The sequence below is a fragment of the Pristiophorus japonicus genome, chromosome 13, assembly GCF_044704955.1.
Source record: "Pristiophorus japonicus isolate sPriJap1 chromosome 13, sPriJap1.hap1, whole genome shotgun sequence".
NCBI lineage: Eukaryota > Metazoa > Chordata > Chondrichthyes > Pristiophoridae > Pristiophorus > Pristiophorus japonicus.
Window position 1 is genome coordinate 100,233,682 of NC_091989.1, and position 17,455 is coordinate 100,251,136.

At 44.3% G+C, this 17,455-nt stretch overlaps 1 long non-coding RNA gene across 4 annotated transcripts in view; it reads left to right on the plus strand.

The window, feature by feature from the left end:
- The window catches only part of LOC139278053 (uncharacterized), a 51,998-nt gene extending 34,831 nt beyond the window's left edge, over positions 1–17,167 (plus strand). For 3 of the 4 annotated variants that reach the window (XR_011596208.1, XR_011596205.1, XR_011596207.1), the window contains exons 2-3: positions 13,541–13,685; positions 17,115–17,167. This is a non-coding gene — a long non-coding RNA (uncharacterized lncRNA). Of the gene's footprint in view, positions 1–6,608; positions 6,699–13,540; positions 13,686–17,114 lie in introns of those variants that run through there. The other variant, XR_011596206.1, reaches the window with a different exon arrangement.
- Positions 17,168–17,455: the final 288 nt, after the last annotated feature.

Consider the following 17,455-nt stretch of genomic DNA (forward strand, 5'->3'; position numbering starts at 1 on the left):
GAGCTCTTTGTCTCTACTTTGCTGCTTGACAGATTATTCCAAATGTTTGTTGCTCTTTGAATCAAGAAGTTCTAACTAAAATCTGTCTTCCATTTATTTTGCCCAAATTTAAATTTATTCACTCTGGTCATATTCTCAGTTGCAAGGCTAGTCTGATTCCTTCCCCAAATCTTTTGTTCTTTTGTAATAATACGTGACGGTGTGTAGGGTAAAAACATGAGGAGGAATGAAGTATTGACACGGCACTATAGTTAAAGATGGCAAAATGTATATTTGCAATTTAGATTTTGGTTGATTGAATCTAAAATGGCTGGAACAGTTACATCATGCTACCATATTTATGTTGAAATCAGATTCTGGGTTCACCTTATCTATAAGATTTAGGGGGAGAACTTGTCTCTTTTTTACACCCCGTTAGTGAGCCACGGGACACAAGACAGTTTTCGCCTGGGGGAGGGGGGCACTAAAGTCTCCCGGGAAAATGCCTCGGAGGTTTGGGAGGTGAAGCCTTGGCGCGCTGCGCCCCGCAGTTAATGCCCCGGACCACCGTGCAACCAGCGATGACGTCATCACAGTGCGCATCAACCCCTTATCGCCCCACACCGACCCCTCAATGCCCCACGAGGGAAATTGCCCTGCGGGCCACGAGGCAGACGTGGGCGGATGTCAATGCCAGCTTCATGGGTCGGGCATTCACTCTCAGGGCGCTGTTTAATGGGGAGGCTTGCAGCGCTCCCGGGCCGCCATCCTTTTTTTGTCGGGCAACTCTCCGGTTGGCTTGACGATGGCGGCCCCAGCGTGGTCCGGGCCACCATTGTGCAGCCTGATGTTCCGTCTTGGGTGCTGAGCTGCTGGCCCGGTCTCATGCTGCCCTGGTATCCCAGTGGCAGCTACCAAAGGACCAGGCAGAGTGTGCAGCGGCCCTCCCCTTTAATGGAAGGAAAGGGCTGTTGTAGCGCATCAGCCGCACTACCGCCCCGGGAACGCCCCTACAGGAAGTGGAAACCGGAGACTGTCGGGGGAGGGACTTCTGTGCCGAGCGATAGCAGTCCCGGTCCCGGAAGGTTACCGGCCCCGATTGGGGTGCGGGGCAATTTCACCCCCTTAATATTTAATATGCATTGATAATATCCTCCCTTAAATACTATTTTAGATGGCGCAGATTGAGTTTTATTTATTAGTTCATGCGATGTGGGCATGCCTCGTAAGGCCAGCATTTATTGCCCATCCCTAATCGCCCTTGAGGAGGTGGTGTGAGCCGCTTCCTTGAACCGCTGCAGTCCTTCTGGTGAAGGCTTTCCCTCAGTGCTGTTTCTCTTCTTTGTAACGAATGAGTGGCTTTCTAGGTATGTTGCTGTGGGTCTGGAGTCACAAATAGGCCAGACAAAGTAAAGACGCAGATTTCCTTCCCTAAAGGACATTAGTGAACTGGATGGCTTTTTATGTTAATCCGGTAGTTTCATGACCACCAGTGCTAGCTTTTTATTCTAGATTATGACCAGAAGTAAACACAGTACTCCAAGTGAGATCTGACCAGTGGATTTTAAAGTCTTGGCCTAACCTTTTATAGACTTGCATTCTGGTATTCTGGCCATAAATCCCTGCACCCTGTTAAATTGTTTTTCTCATATTGTTCAGACTATTGAAAATGTCATTCTCAGATCCCTTACCAAATCTCCTTCTCCCAATTCAGTTCTGTTCATTACATGATGATGCACATTTTTTCAACCATTATGCAATATTTTAAAGGATGTGTCTAGGGACAATGGCAGTGTCAATAGCAGCATTAACAGTTTCTGCTATTGACTGTCCACAGCAGTATCTAACCCTCGCACCAACCTATGGCACTAATATTAACCCAGAACCACTAAACACGAAGGGGCAAAAATTCCGCTGCGCCTCATTCAAGGGCGGTAACATCCGGGAGGAAGTCCCACCCCGCTCGCTAAATTTGGGATACCCTGCTTCACTTCCTTACTGGGACGGTAGTGGGGCGGACATGTTGGGAGTGGGACGCAGCGCTATGCACTGGGCCGTGTAGCGCTACCGCATAGAAGGTCCTGATATTGCCTGGAAAAAGTTTGCGTCCTTGTCCCCTGAAACTGTCGTTGGCATCGCCAGGTGCAGCTTCATGGGGAGATTTCAAATTCAGGGTCTGGGGCTCTCATCATCACAGGCAGTCCCTCGGAATCGAGGAAGACTTGCTTCCACTCTTAGCATCAGTTCTTTGGTGGCTGTACAGTCCAATACAGGAACCACAGTCTCTGTCACAGGTGGGCAGTTTGGTTTGTCGCATGCTCCCCCGCTGCCTGCGCTTGATTTCTGCTTGCTCTCAGCAACGAGACTCGAGGAGCTCAGCACCCTCCCAGAGGCACTTCCTCCATTTAGGGCAGTCTTTGGCCAGGCACTCCCAGGTGTCAGTGGGGTATCGCATTTTATCAGGGAGGCTTTGAGGCTGTCCTTGTAACGTTTCTGCTGCCCACCGTTGGCTCGTTTGCTGTGGACGGGTTCTGAGTAGAGTGCTTGCTTTGGGAGTCTCATGTCTGGCATGTGGACTATGTGGTCTGCCCAGTGGAGCTGATCAAGTGTGGTCAGTGCTTCAATACTGGGGATGTTGGCCTGGATGTGGACGCTAATGTTGGAGCATCTGTCCTCCCAGGGGATTTGTAAGATCTTGCAGCGACATCATTGGTGGTATTTCTCCAGCGACTTGAGGGCGCTAACAGGATGCTGTGCATGGTCATCATGACATCATCGCCAGTGCAGCGGAGCAGGGCGCTACGGGTTACCGCCACCGCTAAACTCCCGCTGAATATGTGGGAGTTGTTAGTGGTGCTGTGAAAAGTCGTTTGCAAGCGGCCCAAATTTCTAAGACTAAACCCTGAACCTTTACCCAACTCCTAATCTTACTAGCTCCCTTCCTCCATTGCAGCAGCTAGCACCTGCTTTAATTGTGTGTTGTAAATGCACAAATATGTAAAGTGCCACATCACTGTGATTGCGTTTTAATAAAAGGTGTAAGAAGCAAAACTAACTTACCATAATAATCATGTTACTATTCCTGACACCAGCTTACACAAGGTGGTGTTTTGGGGAAGCAGTAAAAAGCAGGGAAGTGTTGCATGAACTCAGGGCCCATAGGCTAATAAGGCTGTAGCTTTAGGCCCTCAAATTTTTTCGGCCCTTGACTTTAATTCTTATATCATTAACCCTAAATCTTTGTCACAAGGATCATTAAGCAGTATCATGTATAACTGCATAATTATATCTTCAGTGGTGCAAAGTATTATGTCCTTATGGCTCAAAGTATGTATAAAATTCTGTGACAATCTTGAAACATGTATAAATATCCAAAAAAAATTCATTCTGAGAATTATGTGCACTGTTCATAGGATAAACGCATAAATAATCATGTTTTGATAATTGTGAATACTTACGAAAGGATGAAGAATTTTCATTTATCTTTTGAAAGTGGAAATGTAGATGTCAAAATCAAATGTCAAAAGTATTTAGTAGAGTATATGTATCCTCATAGATACCCCTAGATATCCCTCATAGATACCTCTAGATATCCAACTCGAAACTATTAGGGGTAAAACAGGAATATTCCAAATTAAGTCTGAAAGATTATATTGGAATTATGTATTTGTCTTTTGGGGGAGAGACCTTTAGTGTCCTGACAAATTGTTCACATAATATGTCAAGCTTTCAAGTCAGTGAAGGTATCAGATGCTTATGTCAGAAATATCCAGATGATCTCCCAGTAGATTTTAGTAAAGAATTTCTCCAATTTGTTGAATTTTCAACTTTCCCAAAAATAGAAGGAAAAGAGGATGAGAGTAGGTCTATTTGGATGTACCATGTAATCATTGAATCCAATGTGATGGAATGTTTCCCAAATGTAGAAACTGCATTACAGCTGTATTTGTCATTAATGGTCACTAATTGTAGTGGAGAATGTTTCATCTCTCTTCTCAAAAGGATAAAACATTTCTTACGATCCACCACGACTCAGGAGCATCTCGCTGATTTGTGAAAGGGAAATCATGTTTAACAAATCTGTTAGAGTTTTTTGAGGTTGGAACTAGCAGAATAGATAAGGGGGAACCAGTGGATGTGGATTTTCAGAGGGGATTTGATAAGGTGCTACACAAGAGATTATTGAACAAAACTAGGGCTCATGGGATTGAGGGTAATATATTAGCAATGATTGAGGATTCGTTATGGGACAGAATACAGAGAGTAGAAATAAACGTGGCTTTTTCAGATTGGCAGACTGTAACTAGTGGGGTACTTGGATCAGTGCATGGGCCTCAACTATTCACAATCTATATCAATGATTTGGATGAGAGGACCATATGTAATATATTCAAGTTTGCTGATGATACAAAGCTAGGTGGGAATGTAAGTTGTGAGGAGGATGCAAAGAAAGTTCAATGGGATATAGACAGACTAAGTGAGTGGGCAAGAACATTGCAAATGGAATATAATGAGCCTAAAACTCCGGCCTCGCTGGGGCTTACGGAGTGCGCACGAACCCAGCGAGGCCTTGCAAAAGCCGGTTTTCGGGGCGCGATGCACATGCACTGAAAACTGGCTTTTCCCATCTGTCAAATTTTCCCGAGACAGATCTTCCGACTCCCCGGAGAAGAGACATTCGCTGCGGGAGAGATTGGGCTATTTGCCCAAATCATGCCCAGAGAATGTCCTTCAAAAAGTTTTACACCTGGTAAAAGCAGGCGCATAGCTTACTTTTACCAGCGTAAGAGTTTTAAATCATAAAAATGTTATTTAAACACTCATTTTTATATTAAAAACCCTGTCCATTAAGGTAAGTTTATTTTTAACCCTATTAAAACACATGAAAAAAAATTCAAAAAAAAAATATTTTTTCTAAAACATTTAATTATATTTAATTTCAATTAATTTAAATATGTGAGGTGTTTTATTTATATATTGTGCTGTGTTTTGGTGTTCTATGGGGTTATTTTTATTGATAGTAATGGGAACTCATACACACGGAGTTCCCATTTTTATCGCCGAGAACACTGCATCGTGATTGGTGGTCCAGGACCACGTGACTCCAGATTGTACGTAAGTACGTCAAAGACATCGGCCCATGTGCGGTGCAGTGAATTGAGGCCTCCGACCGGAATCCTATGTTCCTCCAGGACCACCAGGTACTTTCATCGATTTTTTTTGCGTTCATACGAAGGATGCCTCCGACCGCAATTTCCCCCCCAATATAGAGAAATGTGAAGTTATCCACATTGGTAGGAAAATTGAAAAGCAGAGTATTTTTTAAATGGTGAGAGATTGGGAAATGTTGTTCAGAAGGACTTGGGTGTCCTTGGACATGAATTACTAAAAGTTAACATGCAGGTACAGCAAACAATTAAGAAAGGAAATGGTATAGTGGCCATTATTATAAAAGGATTTGAGGAGAAGAGTAAAGACATTTTACTGCACCTGGAGTACTGTGTACAGTTTTGGTCTCCTTATCTAAGGAAGGATATACTTACCATAGAGGGAGTGCAACAAAGGTTCACCAGACTGATTCCTGGAATGGTGTTTGTCCTGTGAGAAGTGTTTGAGTAGATTAGGCCTATATTCTGTAGAATTTTGAAGAATGAGAGGTAATCTCACTGAAACATACAAAATTCTTACAGTGCTTGACAGGGTAGATGCAGGGAGGATGTTTCCCTTGGCTGTGGAGTCTAGAACCAGGGCTCACAGTCTCACTGAAAGGGGTCAGCTATTTAGGACTGAGATGAGGATAAATTTCTTCACTCAGTGGGTGTGAATCTTTGGAATTCTCTACTCCAGATGGCTGTGGAAGCTCAGTTGTTGAGTATATTCAAGACGGAGATTGATAGATTTTTGGATATTACGGGAATCAAGGGATATGGGGATAGTGCAGGAAAGTGGAGTTAAGTTGGAAGATCAGCCATGCTCTTATTGAATGGCAGAGCAGGCTCAAGAAACCGAATGGCCTATTCCTGCTCCTATTTCTTATGTTCTTATGGTCATGGACCACAAGCTGCTCCACATTAACACCAATTCATCTATTGAATCTAAATAGGTGAATCTAAAGCCTGATGCAAAGTATAACCCAAGAAACTTTGGATTCCCTGTTTACTCCTGATAGATTAATGGTTGTAACAAGCAAATCACATTTATTAATTGCGAATGTATTTATTTCTGTTTAATTTGATGGTCACACTGCCTGCGTTTTTATTTCCAGTCTCTGGTGTCCTCAGGTTATGAATCAGCTGTGGAAAGAGGACCGATGAGCTGCCCCAGCTTCTATCAGTGCTGTTTGACGTGGCCACTCACAGCTGTGTCCGAGCAGCCTGAGGAAAACTCTCCATCTGACCTTTTCTCTCCACCAAAATCTAAATCATTCCCCAAGCAATTCACTGATCTCGATGGCCACCAGTGTGAACTACATCCTGCCATTTTGTGTCACTGAATGTTGGTGCTCCAATGAGATTTAATCATTTAAATAAATTTTAATTCTACACATTTCAGATATAACCAATATTTAAGCAGTATTGACTCGGTGCTCTCATATTCAAAATGTTGATTTTCCAGAGGAGGAATACAGTGGAAGATGCCTCCCAAAGCAAGTTCCTTTCACAGACTGATGGCCTGTCGATGTCTTCTTTTATATTTCTTCTGGTTTCACACTGGAAAAGGTAATTGGTTTTTCAGCACTTCCTTTGTTTTCCATCTTTAAATCGCATTTCACTTTCAATGGTTGTCCCGGGCTGGCGATCCAATGGGATACATCGTGAGTTGTGTATCGCAGGATGAACAATGACCCTATTTAAGAATTTGTATCACCGCAAAGGCTACCACTCTCTTAATGTGTAGTTGTTGTGGCCCACACCCAGCACATGATGGTGAATGCCCAGTATCCTGGCAGCAGTCATGATGCCTTTATCCTGCGTCAGTCCGCTTTGCCAGAAATCTTCCAGCCACCTCATTGAACCTGAGCATGGCTCCTTGGAGACAAGGGCGATCCTTTCTTCACCTGGCAGATAACTGCACTTTGCAACTCCACAACTCGTGGCCAGCAATGAGAGCCATGCTGCCATGGGAAAACTCATCAAGCAGACCATCGGGGTGCTCAAACAACGGTTCTACTGCCTTGACCGCTCAAGAGGAGCTGTCCTCGGCCTGGGTGGCAGCAGTCTGGGCTGGCTGGCTGACAGGCAACTGCAATGGAGTGGCAGTGATGGAAGTATGAATGCTGTCATCCTGAGTGAGGACAGCAGGTTTTTGCTCCACAGAGCCACTGCCACTCCCCCGGTGTAGCCCCTCAGCATTCCTCACCATCTGTTGGAGGACAGAGTACTGGACTGCTGTAAGCCCCTTTCCACACTCGTAAACCCAGCCACAATGGCAGCAAGCTGAGCCGGCCTGGCAGAAGTCTGAGCTTTCACAGCAGTCCTGAGACCTTGGGTCGCTTCTGCTTGTGCTGCAATGTCACTCATCACAACCAGCATCATAGTTGGTCTAATGGAGTTGCCCATCACTTCCATCTTGGAAATCAATGGCTCCAAGCGCCACTCAAAACACCATGTAATGTTGGAGCTGGACTCCTCCATGCTCCTTAACAGTGACAAGACACTCTCTGGTATGCCTGCCATTGCACCAAGCATTTCTGTGTGCATGCCCATCACCCTTCTTGTGAAATCCACCAAATTGAAATCCTCATCTGAATCCTGTGCAGCATAACTCAGCTGTGCCCTTGACCTCTGCAGAGCAGACACCTGCGCTATCCTTGCCCCGTGGCCTGGCTGCAGCCCACTCATGCCCGGTGACTCACCATGTGCAGATCCCACCTCAATACTATCCTCTAGTTCATGTAGTGCTATTTTCTGAGCTGGTGCCTGGGAGTGTCAGATTGAGTGATGTCTCTTCGCTATCTCTACTTCTTGCTGCTCAGGCTGGGCTGCTGGCAGGTCTTGGGTATCTGAAAGGAGAAAGGCACAAGGGTCGGATTGTGGTGAGGGGTGGGGTGGAAAGAAAGATGTGGATGCGTACACCATCAGTAGCTTGTAATTGAGAAGAGATTGTGGGATGATGGAGAAGTGTGATGTGAGAAGAAGGATCAGGTATGAGCAGACCATCATCATCAATGTTTTTAGCCTCGCCGATCACCTCAGCCTCAGTGACGGCCCCTCCAACTAACTCCAGCAGAGTTTCTTCCAGCTGAGTCAGATTCTGCAGCCATGCCAGTTTGTTCAAGCTTCCGCCGGTTGTGAGCCACCTTGGTCTGCAGGGGAAAGGGAAGTGTGTCCATGAGTGTGGTGCAATGTGTTTGGGTGATGGGCCTATCATGGTTGAATAGTTGGCATTGTGTGCAAGGTGTGAGATGTGGGTGTGAGACTTGCAGCAGTAGAAACTGTGTGAGGGTGAGGTGAAGCTATGATTGTGAGGGATGAGTCGTGATTGCTAGAGATTGTTTGTAGGTGAGTGAGAGGGAGGTGGTGCATTGAGCAGTGTGTGAGGCTAGTGGTGCAGTTGGTGGGATATGGCATTTGAAGATGCATTCACTGACTTTTCCCACTCGTGGGAGGTCATTAAACTTCTTCCAGCACTGGACAGATGGCCTGGGGGCAACTCTACTGAGACATTACTCCAGCTCCAGTCACAATGAGGTACGTCTGTAACAAAGCACGTCCCCTTTATGATGTGCAGACAGCCTTTCACTCTGCAGGCAACCTTTAAGTAGAGAGCATACTCCACACAATATTGGTCTCCTGTTGAGTGCAGAGACAACCAGCAGTGTGTTTAACGCTGGGCTCAGTTCATCAAAGTAACATATTAAAGTAACAATGCTGCTTTGTCCTCCGATCCCTCCTCTGCCTTTGCTTTGCCAGATCGCTTGTTCAACATCCTGTCTCGGATGAGCAGCAACTCTCTCCATTTAAATGTTGGGAAGATCAAAGACCCTGATTTCGGCCCCTGCCACAAGCCTCTTACCCTCGTCACTGGCTCCATTCCCTCATTGCCCTCTGTCTGAGGCTGAAGCAGATTGTTCAGAACTTTGCCGTTCTGTTAGACTCCAAGCTGAGATTCTGAACCCATATCCTCTCCATCACAAAGACTGCCGACTTCTACCTCTGTAACATCGCCCACCTCTGCTTCTACCTCAGGTCATCTGCTGCAGAAACTCTCAGCCATGTCTTTGTCACCTCCAGACTCGATTACTAGAAAGCGTTCCTGGTCTGCCTCCCATTCTGCACCCTTTACAGACTTCAACATCCAAAACCCTGCTACTGGTATCCCATCCAGGATCAATCCTGCTTTTCCCCAACACCCCTGGTCCCACTGACCTGCATTGGCTCCTGGTCCCTAAACCTCAAATTTATTGACAGTTCACACCACTATTCCCCTCAAATCCAGATTTAAAGGTAGAATTACACAAATCTCAAATTGTCTGAAGAGCTTGATCTCAATAGATGACTGTTCACAAGAGTTGCTGTGACAGAGTTGTGATGAATGCTGAAACCTGACCTCCAGTCAGCTCCTCCACAGGCACATTCCAAAATCCACAGGGAACGTGTTGTAATTACATTGAAGAGGGAGGTGACCTCGCAGAATGCGCTAATGTCAGCTGGGCACTTTAATGGTGCAAAGACCTGTGGGAGCATATTGACCCTGGTGCCATTTCAGCTGGGATTGGTGAATTGGTCATTATGTGCACAATCTGTAAATAATTGGGATTTTAATTCAACTCGATATTTATATTTTTCACAGTATGTAGTATTTCTATCACCTTTTATATCCAGAATGCCATAAAGTCATTGTAATTCTGTGTTGGATGTGGCTTTAGAGGATTTGGTGCTGCACCCACTGGGATCAGGTTAGGAATTTGCGTACACACTTCTGACAGACAGAAAATTGAGGGTGCACATGTTCCACACCAAGAGAACAGTTTCATAAGATTCCCCTTGGTGCCTGAAACCTATTCATTGTTACTGAACGTAAAGGAAAGAACAAACTTCAGTTTATATGGTGCCTTTTACGTCCTAAGGACGTCCAAAAGCACTTTACGGACAACAGAAATGACCAGATAACCTGGTTTTAGTGAGGTTGTTTGAGGGATAAATGTTATCCAGGACAGTGGGGAGAACTCCCTTGCTCATCTTCAAATAATGCTATTTATGGTTTTGCGTCCACCTGAGAGGGCAGGCGAGAACAAGGCTGAATGTCTCTCTGAAAGTCGGCACCTGAGAGAGTGCAGCTCTATAATATCTATTATATATAATCTTATTTTAATTTAGAGTGGCATTTGCAGGTTAAATTGTTCACAAAATAGATTTTCCCTGCAACTGAAATACCATAAATGGCTGAAACACAACAAAGTATTATGGTTTTTGCTGTCGCCAGGCATCTCTTGATTGGTTGCCATAATTACGGTGAAATCCTGGTCAAGCAATTTATCTGGGATTTCTGTTCATCTTTGGCCAAAGTCACAGTGATTGATTGGGAGAACTGCCGAGGAAATCCTCAACATGTTTCCCCGAGGTTGATTAATGGTTATCGTGTGATTATATTTGCAGTGGTTTTTGGAGCTGAATTTACATTTTGTGGGTACCTACACCACAGCATTAATAAATCTCATCACCATATTGAGCCTGGCCCCGGCCCCTGTTCATTGAATGTGTCCATAAACCAAGCAGGCTTACGAATAAAAGCTCGTCTCATTGGGAATGGCCCACCAATCTGTCTGGAAGATATTGCAACAACTACACCCGATGGTTCGTCAAATGTCTGCATCACTTGGAAAGGACACGTTGGCAAACTGTTCATAACTCGTGGTGATGTTGTTAAGTCGTATTCAACTGCCATGTCCACTAAAAGGAAATGTTGTCAAAATTTCATTCTTACCAAAAGCACTTCAAGTAATAATTCCCCGTTGCTGAGTGATATTATTTACATAAATGGATCACACTTCAGTCCTGTTCACATCGAAAATGCTTCTTATTTAGAATTTACTGGATCTGAAGGAGCATGTGGTAAGTAGAATAAATTACACACTGTGAATCTCTCTCACATTTTAAAAAGCTTAAGATTTCTAATGGGTGAAGAATAAAACCAACATATAGGCCCAGACTTTCTGAGCCTCTCCCCTGCCAATGTTTTGGTAGAACCACGGCAGGTGTGGACAAAATGTGTGCAGCGATGTGCTGTTCCCTGTCCCCACCTCTGTGCACCTTCCCCCCAACACCCACCTCACCATTTCCCAGGGGGGTTGGTCCGATCAGCCCAGAATATTCCTGCCCATATATTGATGGCATGGATGGCAATATAGAAAAACTATACAAATGAGAAAATTGTGGCTTCCACCATGTTTCCTGCCATTTAAGCTGTTTGAACACCGGATACAAGGACTGCCACTTCGGCCCAGGCATTCAAAGTTCATGGCTGGAGGAAGGGGTCAAAAATCAATCATTTAATAAGCAGCACAGAGGCTGCCTGTATCCTAATGCTGTGCAGATTCCCAGAAGACTGCCATATCAAAACTATGGTCTCCTTTTGACAGCACTCCTCGGTGGAGACCGGTGACCCTGCCTCCAGTATGCTAATGACCCTGAGGTCAGACAGTTGGCTGGGGTCAGGGGAACAGCTTCATGGAGGGCAGAGTGCCGCCCCTTGGAGATGTCCCCCAGTCAATCGGAGGAGCTCATGGAAAGCCTGGGCTATGTTATTTAATCCGCAAAAACCACTGAAAGCAAAATCTAAATTATGAAAACAATAATAATTAAATATCACTGAACAATTCAATTACTGGCCTGTTTACTGAAAGAAATCGAAGGTTCTAAACACAGATTCTGAACTGTGTGTTCCTTTAACCTTGAGATTATGTTCCTCAGGAAAAACTACTCACAGTGTTAAAGGAATATTGGTTCCAATCCAGTTAGAGCTGAGCATGTCTATTCTAACCAGACTAATATTTAATCTTTATAAACATAGAAACATAGAAACATAGAAAATAGGTGCAGGAGTAGGCCATTCGGCCCTTCGAGCCTGCACCGCCATTCAATGAGTTCATGGCTGAACATGCAACTTCAGTACCTCATTCCTGCTTTCTCGCCACATCCCTTGATCCCCCTAGTAGTAAGGACTACATATAACTCCTTTTTGAATATATTTAATGAATTGGCCTCAACAACTTTCTGTGGTAGAGAATTCCACAGGTTCACCACTCTGGGTGAAGAAATTTCTCCTCATCTCGGTCCTAAATGGCTTACCCCTTATCCTTAGACTGTGACCCCTGGTTCTGGACTTCCCCAACATTAGGAACATTCTTCCTGCATCTAACCTGTCTAAACCTGTCAGAATTTTAAACATTTCTATGAGATCTCCTCTCATTCTTCTGAACTCCAGTGAATACAAGCCCAGTTGTTCCAGTCTTTCTTGATATGTCAGTCCCGCCATCCCGGGAATCAGTCTGGTGAACCTTCGCTGCACTCCCTCAATAGCAAGAATGTCCTTCCTCAAGTTAGGAGACCAAAACTGTACATGTAATTAGTTTTGTTGTGAAGCAGTTTAATTGACGTATTGACCCTAAAAGCAACAGATACAGAATCTTAGTCCTGGCTTTCGCCACATGGCAGGACCAGAGCTCAAGGCCTAATGTTCCTGTCTTCTGTCAGTACCACAAGTGATTTACTGTCTGAGCCCGACGCTCTCATTCTCCCAGACTTGTATTGTTTCTATTTCTCCCAATGTGCCTTTCACTAGGCTCAGACCACAGCAAGTTATCAAAATAAATAATAGTTGCAATGATTAGAATAATCAAAAAGTAAATATTAGGGCATCTAGAAAATAAGACTTGGATCAAGTTACAAGACTGAAGATATTAAAATTTAGAGTCTCTCTGCTTGGGTGGAATAATAGTGAAAGATAACACTAGGATCCCATTTTACCATTCTGTGTGGAAGAATAAAGCTAAATACAAGGCAATGGTACAATGGCAGCAGCATTGTTATTTTCGATCTGATGAAGGAGTGTGGCCAACTCCAGTAGAGGCAGAAATTTGGTCATTCTCTCATATGGTGAGATTTTCGTTAAAGGACTCTGGCATGTTTCGGGCTCTCTCTTTTTGGATACTTTATATTTGTGCTCAGTGCAGAAGTCATTTTGCTCAGGTGAACACGCAGATCCGACAAACTGAAGCTCGACATTGTTGGCTGCCACATTTGCTTCCATAACAGTAACTGCACAAAAAATAAAATCATGAGCATTCAAAGTATTTTAGGACATCCTGTTAACAAAGGGTTCATCAGATTGGACTACTTTTAATTTCTCTTCATGTAAATTTCAACTCCCCCCCGCCCCCCGCCACCCTGCCCCGCACCGCACCCCACTCCCGCACTTGGGGGTTAAAATTTCCCCCAGAGATGCTGTTGGTGCAAGTATTGTCCTTTAAATCATTCCTTCAAACACACTCAGAATATTTATACTTGTTTCAATACATCTGCTAAAGGTCCCTAATCTCTTTCACTGTCTTTTCATTCAGAAACACCATGGTCTGATTGCATAAAACAGAAAGACAAACTGACTCAACTCGCAAATCAAGAGCAAGTTAAACCAAATGATGCTCGTTATGCAGTGCTAATTGTGAGTGGAATCCTGGAGGAATGTAATGCCAGCATTTCAGTCGGGTAAATATCAACAGAGTGAAGTTGGGAAAAGTGTTGAAAAGATGATGGTTTGGAAAGGACACATTTTAGAAATCTCTGACACTAGAATTCAGCAGATTCATTGCTGGTTTTTCTGTTTCTCTGTGCTTCTATAATTTGTTCTGCAGATATTGGTCATCCAGTTTGAGTTTCCCCACAAATGGATACATTTAACTCCTCAACTCAAAACCGCTTCATTCAAATTAAATTAATTTCAATCAATATCGCACAAAAATGCAACCCATGAAAATGCATCGAAAATGTGTTGCTTAGCTCAAACCTCTTGATTCTAATTTATATTCCCACCACAAATGGGCTCTGAACAGTGTATTCTGCCACTTTCTTCGAATTCAACTCCATGATCAACATCAGGTGCCGAGGCGTCACACCTTCTCCCAGTGGATGCATTGCATCATCAGGCGGAGGCAAAGCAGTTTGGGGAGTATGGCCAGCCAGAAGGAGAGGATCATCAAATATGTGGAGAAGTGCCCTGGAGAAATGAAGAAAGTTGTGATACAGAAATGTCACATCCCTCCCACCACCCTCTCCACCTCCCCGAAACAACAAGGAGAGTCGGTGCTGACTGCCAGCAGACCTTCTGCAGCCAAAGGAAGAGGACGTGCACTTCAGTTTGTCCCAATGTTCAATCAGATTTGTTGAGCTGGTTCTAGTAGCTGAGAGCAGCTATGCTTCTGATAGGATGTTACTGGACAATGTTCTAGAAAGAGCCTTGGGATAAAACCCATTTAAGGGACATGCCCTCCTGCTTCTCCATCTGCCACAAGCTCCAGGATTCAGTGTCCTTGGAGGTTGCGGTTCATTAACGCTGCTTCCCCTCCTCCCATTGCCAGATGCTGCTTTCTATTGTGGGCCCCTTTCTCCTCTACAAAATTAAACGGGGCTGTTACATTCTGAGAAGTGATAGTTACAAAGTCCATTGTCAGAAGGGGTAGGGGCTGGTGAGGAAGTGAGGTGTATCCTGCAGATGAGGAGGTGGACAAGCTTGAAGCTTTTATCGGTGGGCATTCTTGTGCTATCGGAATGAGTACTGTTCAAAGAAGATGTCGAAAGGTGAAGACAGGTGGGTTTCAGGACCCACACAAAACAATACAGACTGTGAGGGACAAAGTGTACTGAGGTGCCCACAACAATCACCCTGTCCTTGCTGAGAAACATTGCCAGCCAGTGCCCTACATTGTTCCTTCTTCGTGACCCTCTTTTGGCCCTGTCTCCATGTGTGCTGAAACGTACAGACACCTTCAGTTCCTCACCAATTTGCTGCCATCTGTAGCTTCGAGCTGTTTTTTCAGATTTTCCTGCAGAGGAGGGAGTACAGCACCACCCTCCGTCTCTCACAGCCTGCAGCAGCACTTCTGTGCTTGTCTCAAACTGAGATAATGCTGATACTATCCTATCCTGCTGGAGAAGTAGATGAAAAGTATCAAGAGATGGAACATGAAAAACAGCAGGAGTCCATACAGAAAGCATGCAGAAAACAAGTGCAGGCAGCGGAAGGAGCATGCGGCAAACCAGACTCCCCACCCACCCTTTCCTTCAACCACTGTCTGTCCCACCTGTGACAGAGACTGTAATTCCCTATTGGACTGTACAGTCACCTGAGAACTCACTTTTAGAGTGGAAGCAAGTCTTCCTCAATTTCAAGGGACTGCCAATGGTGGTGAGACAGAAAGAAAGACTGGTATTTATAATAGCACCTTTCACAACCCACGGACATCCCAAACCCTTTAACAGACAATGAAGTACTTTTAATTGTCATCACTGATGTAAGGTAGGAAACACGGATGCCTATTTTGGCATAGCAAGCTCCTACAAAGAGCGATTAGATAATGACCAGATAATCTGTTTTAATGATGTTGGTTGTGGGATAAATATCGGCCAGAGCACCAGGTCGAACTCCAGTGCTTTTGTTCAAATAGTGCCATGGGAATTTTCGACCACCTGAGAGGACATACGGGGCCTCGGTTTAATGACTCATCCACCTGATGGCACCTCAACAGAGCAGTACTTCCTCACTATTGCACTGGAATGTCATCCAAGATTTTGTGCCCAAGCCACTGGATTGGGGCTTGAACTGACAACATTCTGACTCAGAGGCGAGAGAGGTTTTTCTCAATTGGATTCATTCTATATTAAAAACATTTACAACATCGTGATCATTCCATTGTACCATACAATCACCCTTCACCACTTCCGGCAACAGAAAAAACTCATCACTAATACATAAACAAGCTCACCACCATTCTGCCACTCTGCATAGTCATTCCTTTACCACATAGTAGTATCAAAAACTAAAGTTTACTTTGTCTCAGTTTGTACAGTACACTAGGTTAATATGAAATATATTAATCTATTGTACTGTACAAACTGAGCAAAAAATGCCATCCTTAAATTCCTTTTCCAATAAACATCCTCAGAACCTTATAATGATCTTTTAGTCTATATTTAAGCTCCTCTTAGGTTTATTCTTCTCCCCTTATAAAACAGAGCATTCCTTTGTTGCACAATCCTTTGTTGCACAATCACAAATCTAGCCACACTGAACATTAAATTAATCATCATCCATGAGACTCGGGCAAGAGGCGAGAGTGCTACCACTGAACCGCAGCTGACTCCTACATTCTGGGGAAGATATATTTAAACCATTGTATACAAAACCATCAATGAACCGAGGAAAACTTGCTCCACTATCTTTTCTTTATACATTATTGGGATGTGGGCATTGTTGTAAAGGCCTGTGTTTATTGTGCATCCCCAATTGCCCTTGGGAAGGGGATGGTGAGCTGCCCTCTTGAACCACTGCAGTCTGTGTGGTGAAGGTACTTCCACAGCGCTGTTGGGAGGGAGTTCCAGGATTTTGTCTCACCGATGATGAAGGAACACCAATATATTTCCAAGCCTGGATATATTCTCAAACCATGGCTGGTTCTACAAGCCATGAAGTAGAAATTGGAGGTGCGGGCTTTGTCCCTCAAGATGGTAGAGGCTGTGGGTTTGGGAGAAGAAGCCTTGATGAGTTGCTGCAGGGCAGTAATATGCTCTGCTTCAGGGAGAGTGGTACTTGGCTTTCCAGAGTCTATTGGACAGCCCTGATGGTCTTTTCACATCTTTCTTTTCAATCCCAGGAAAAGCCACATGGTGTGATTATTGCAGCTGTGACTTGCCACACCCTCCATCAGCGTGACACGTCACAGCAGTGGTGCAAGGTCTGTGGGACAGAGTTTGACTTTGTGTGATAGTGTAAAACCAGTGAGAGCGAATCGGCAACCTGGTTTTTCTCTGTCGAATTTTATTTCCAGTTTTACACTAAAGCACAAAGTTAAAATCCACCCTACTGAGTGAATTCCTGTTTTTATTATCAGGTCCAGTGCTAACTGTCTGTTTACTTTACAGCCTGGAGTCCGATCTACATAATGTACTGATGAAGGTGGACTTTCCCGAGGACAGTAAACCTTTGTAACTCCGAATGTCAAGGCTACTGTGATCAAAGTGAATCCACGCTCCAATTTGGAAGTTGTTGGTACTGTCTATTTCTCTTGGGTAAGTGTTTCCATGAGGTAGTGATTAAAAGTGTTGGAGAAAGAAAATGTTACACTGTGTGTGTGGTGATAACATTTTTAGATCAGTTATCCCCTGGGTAGGTGTGATATATTCTCTATGACATCACAAGCACACATTTACACGATGGCTCGACTGGAACTTGTCAGGTGACCTAGTCATTAGGTGGAGCAATA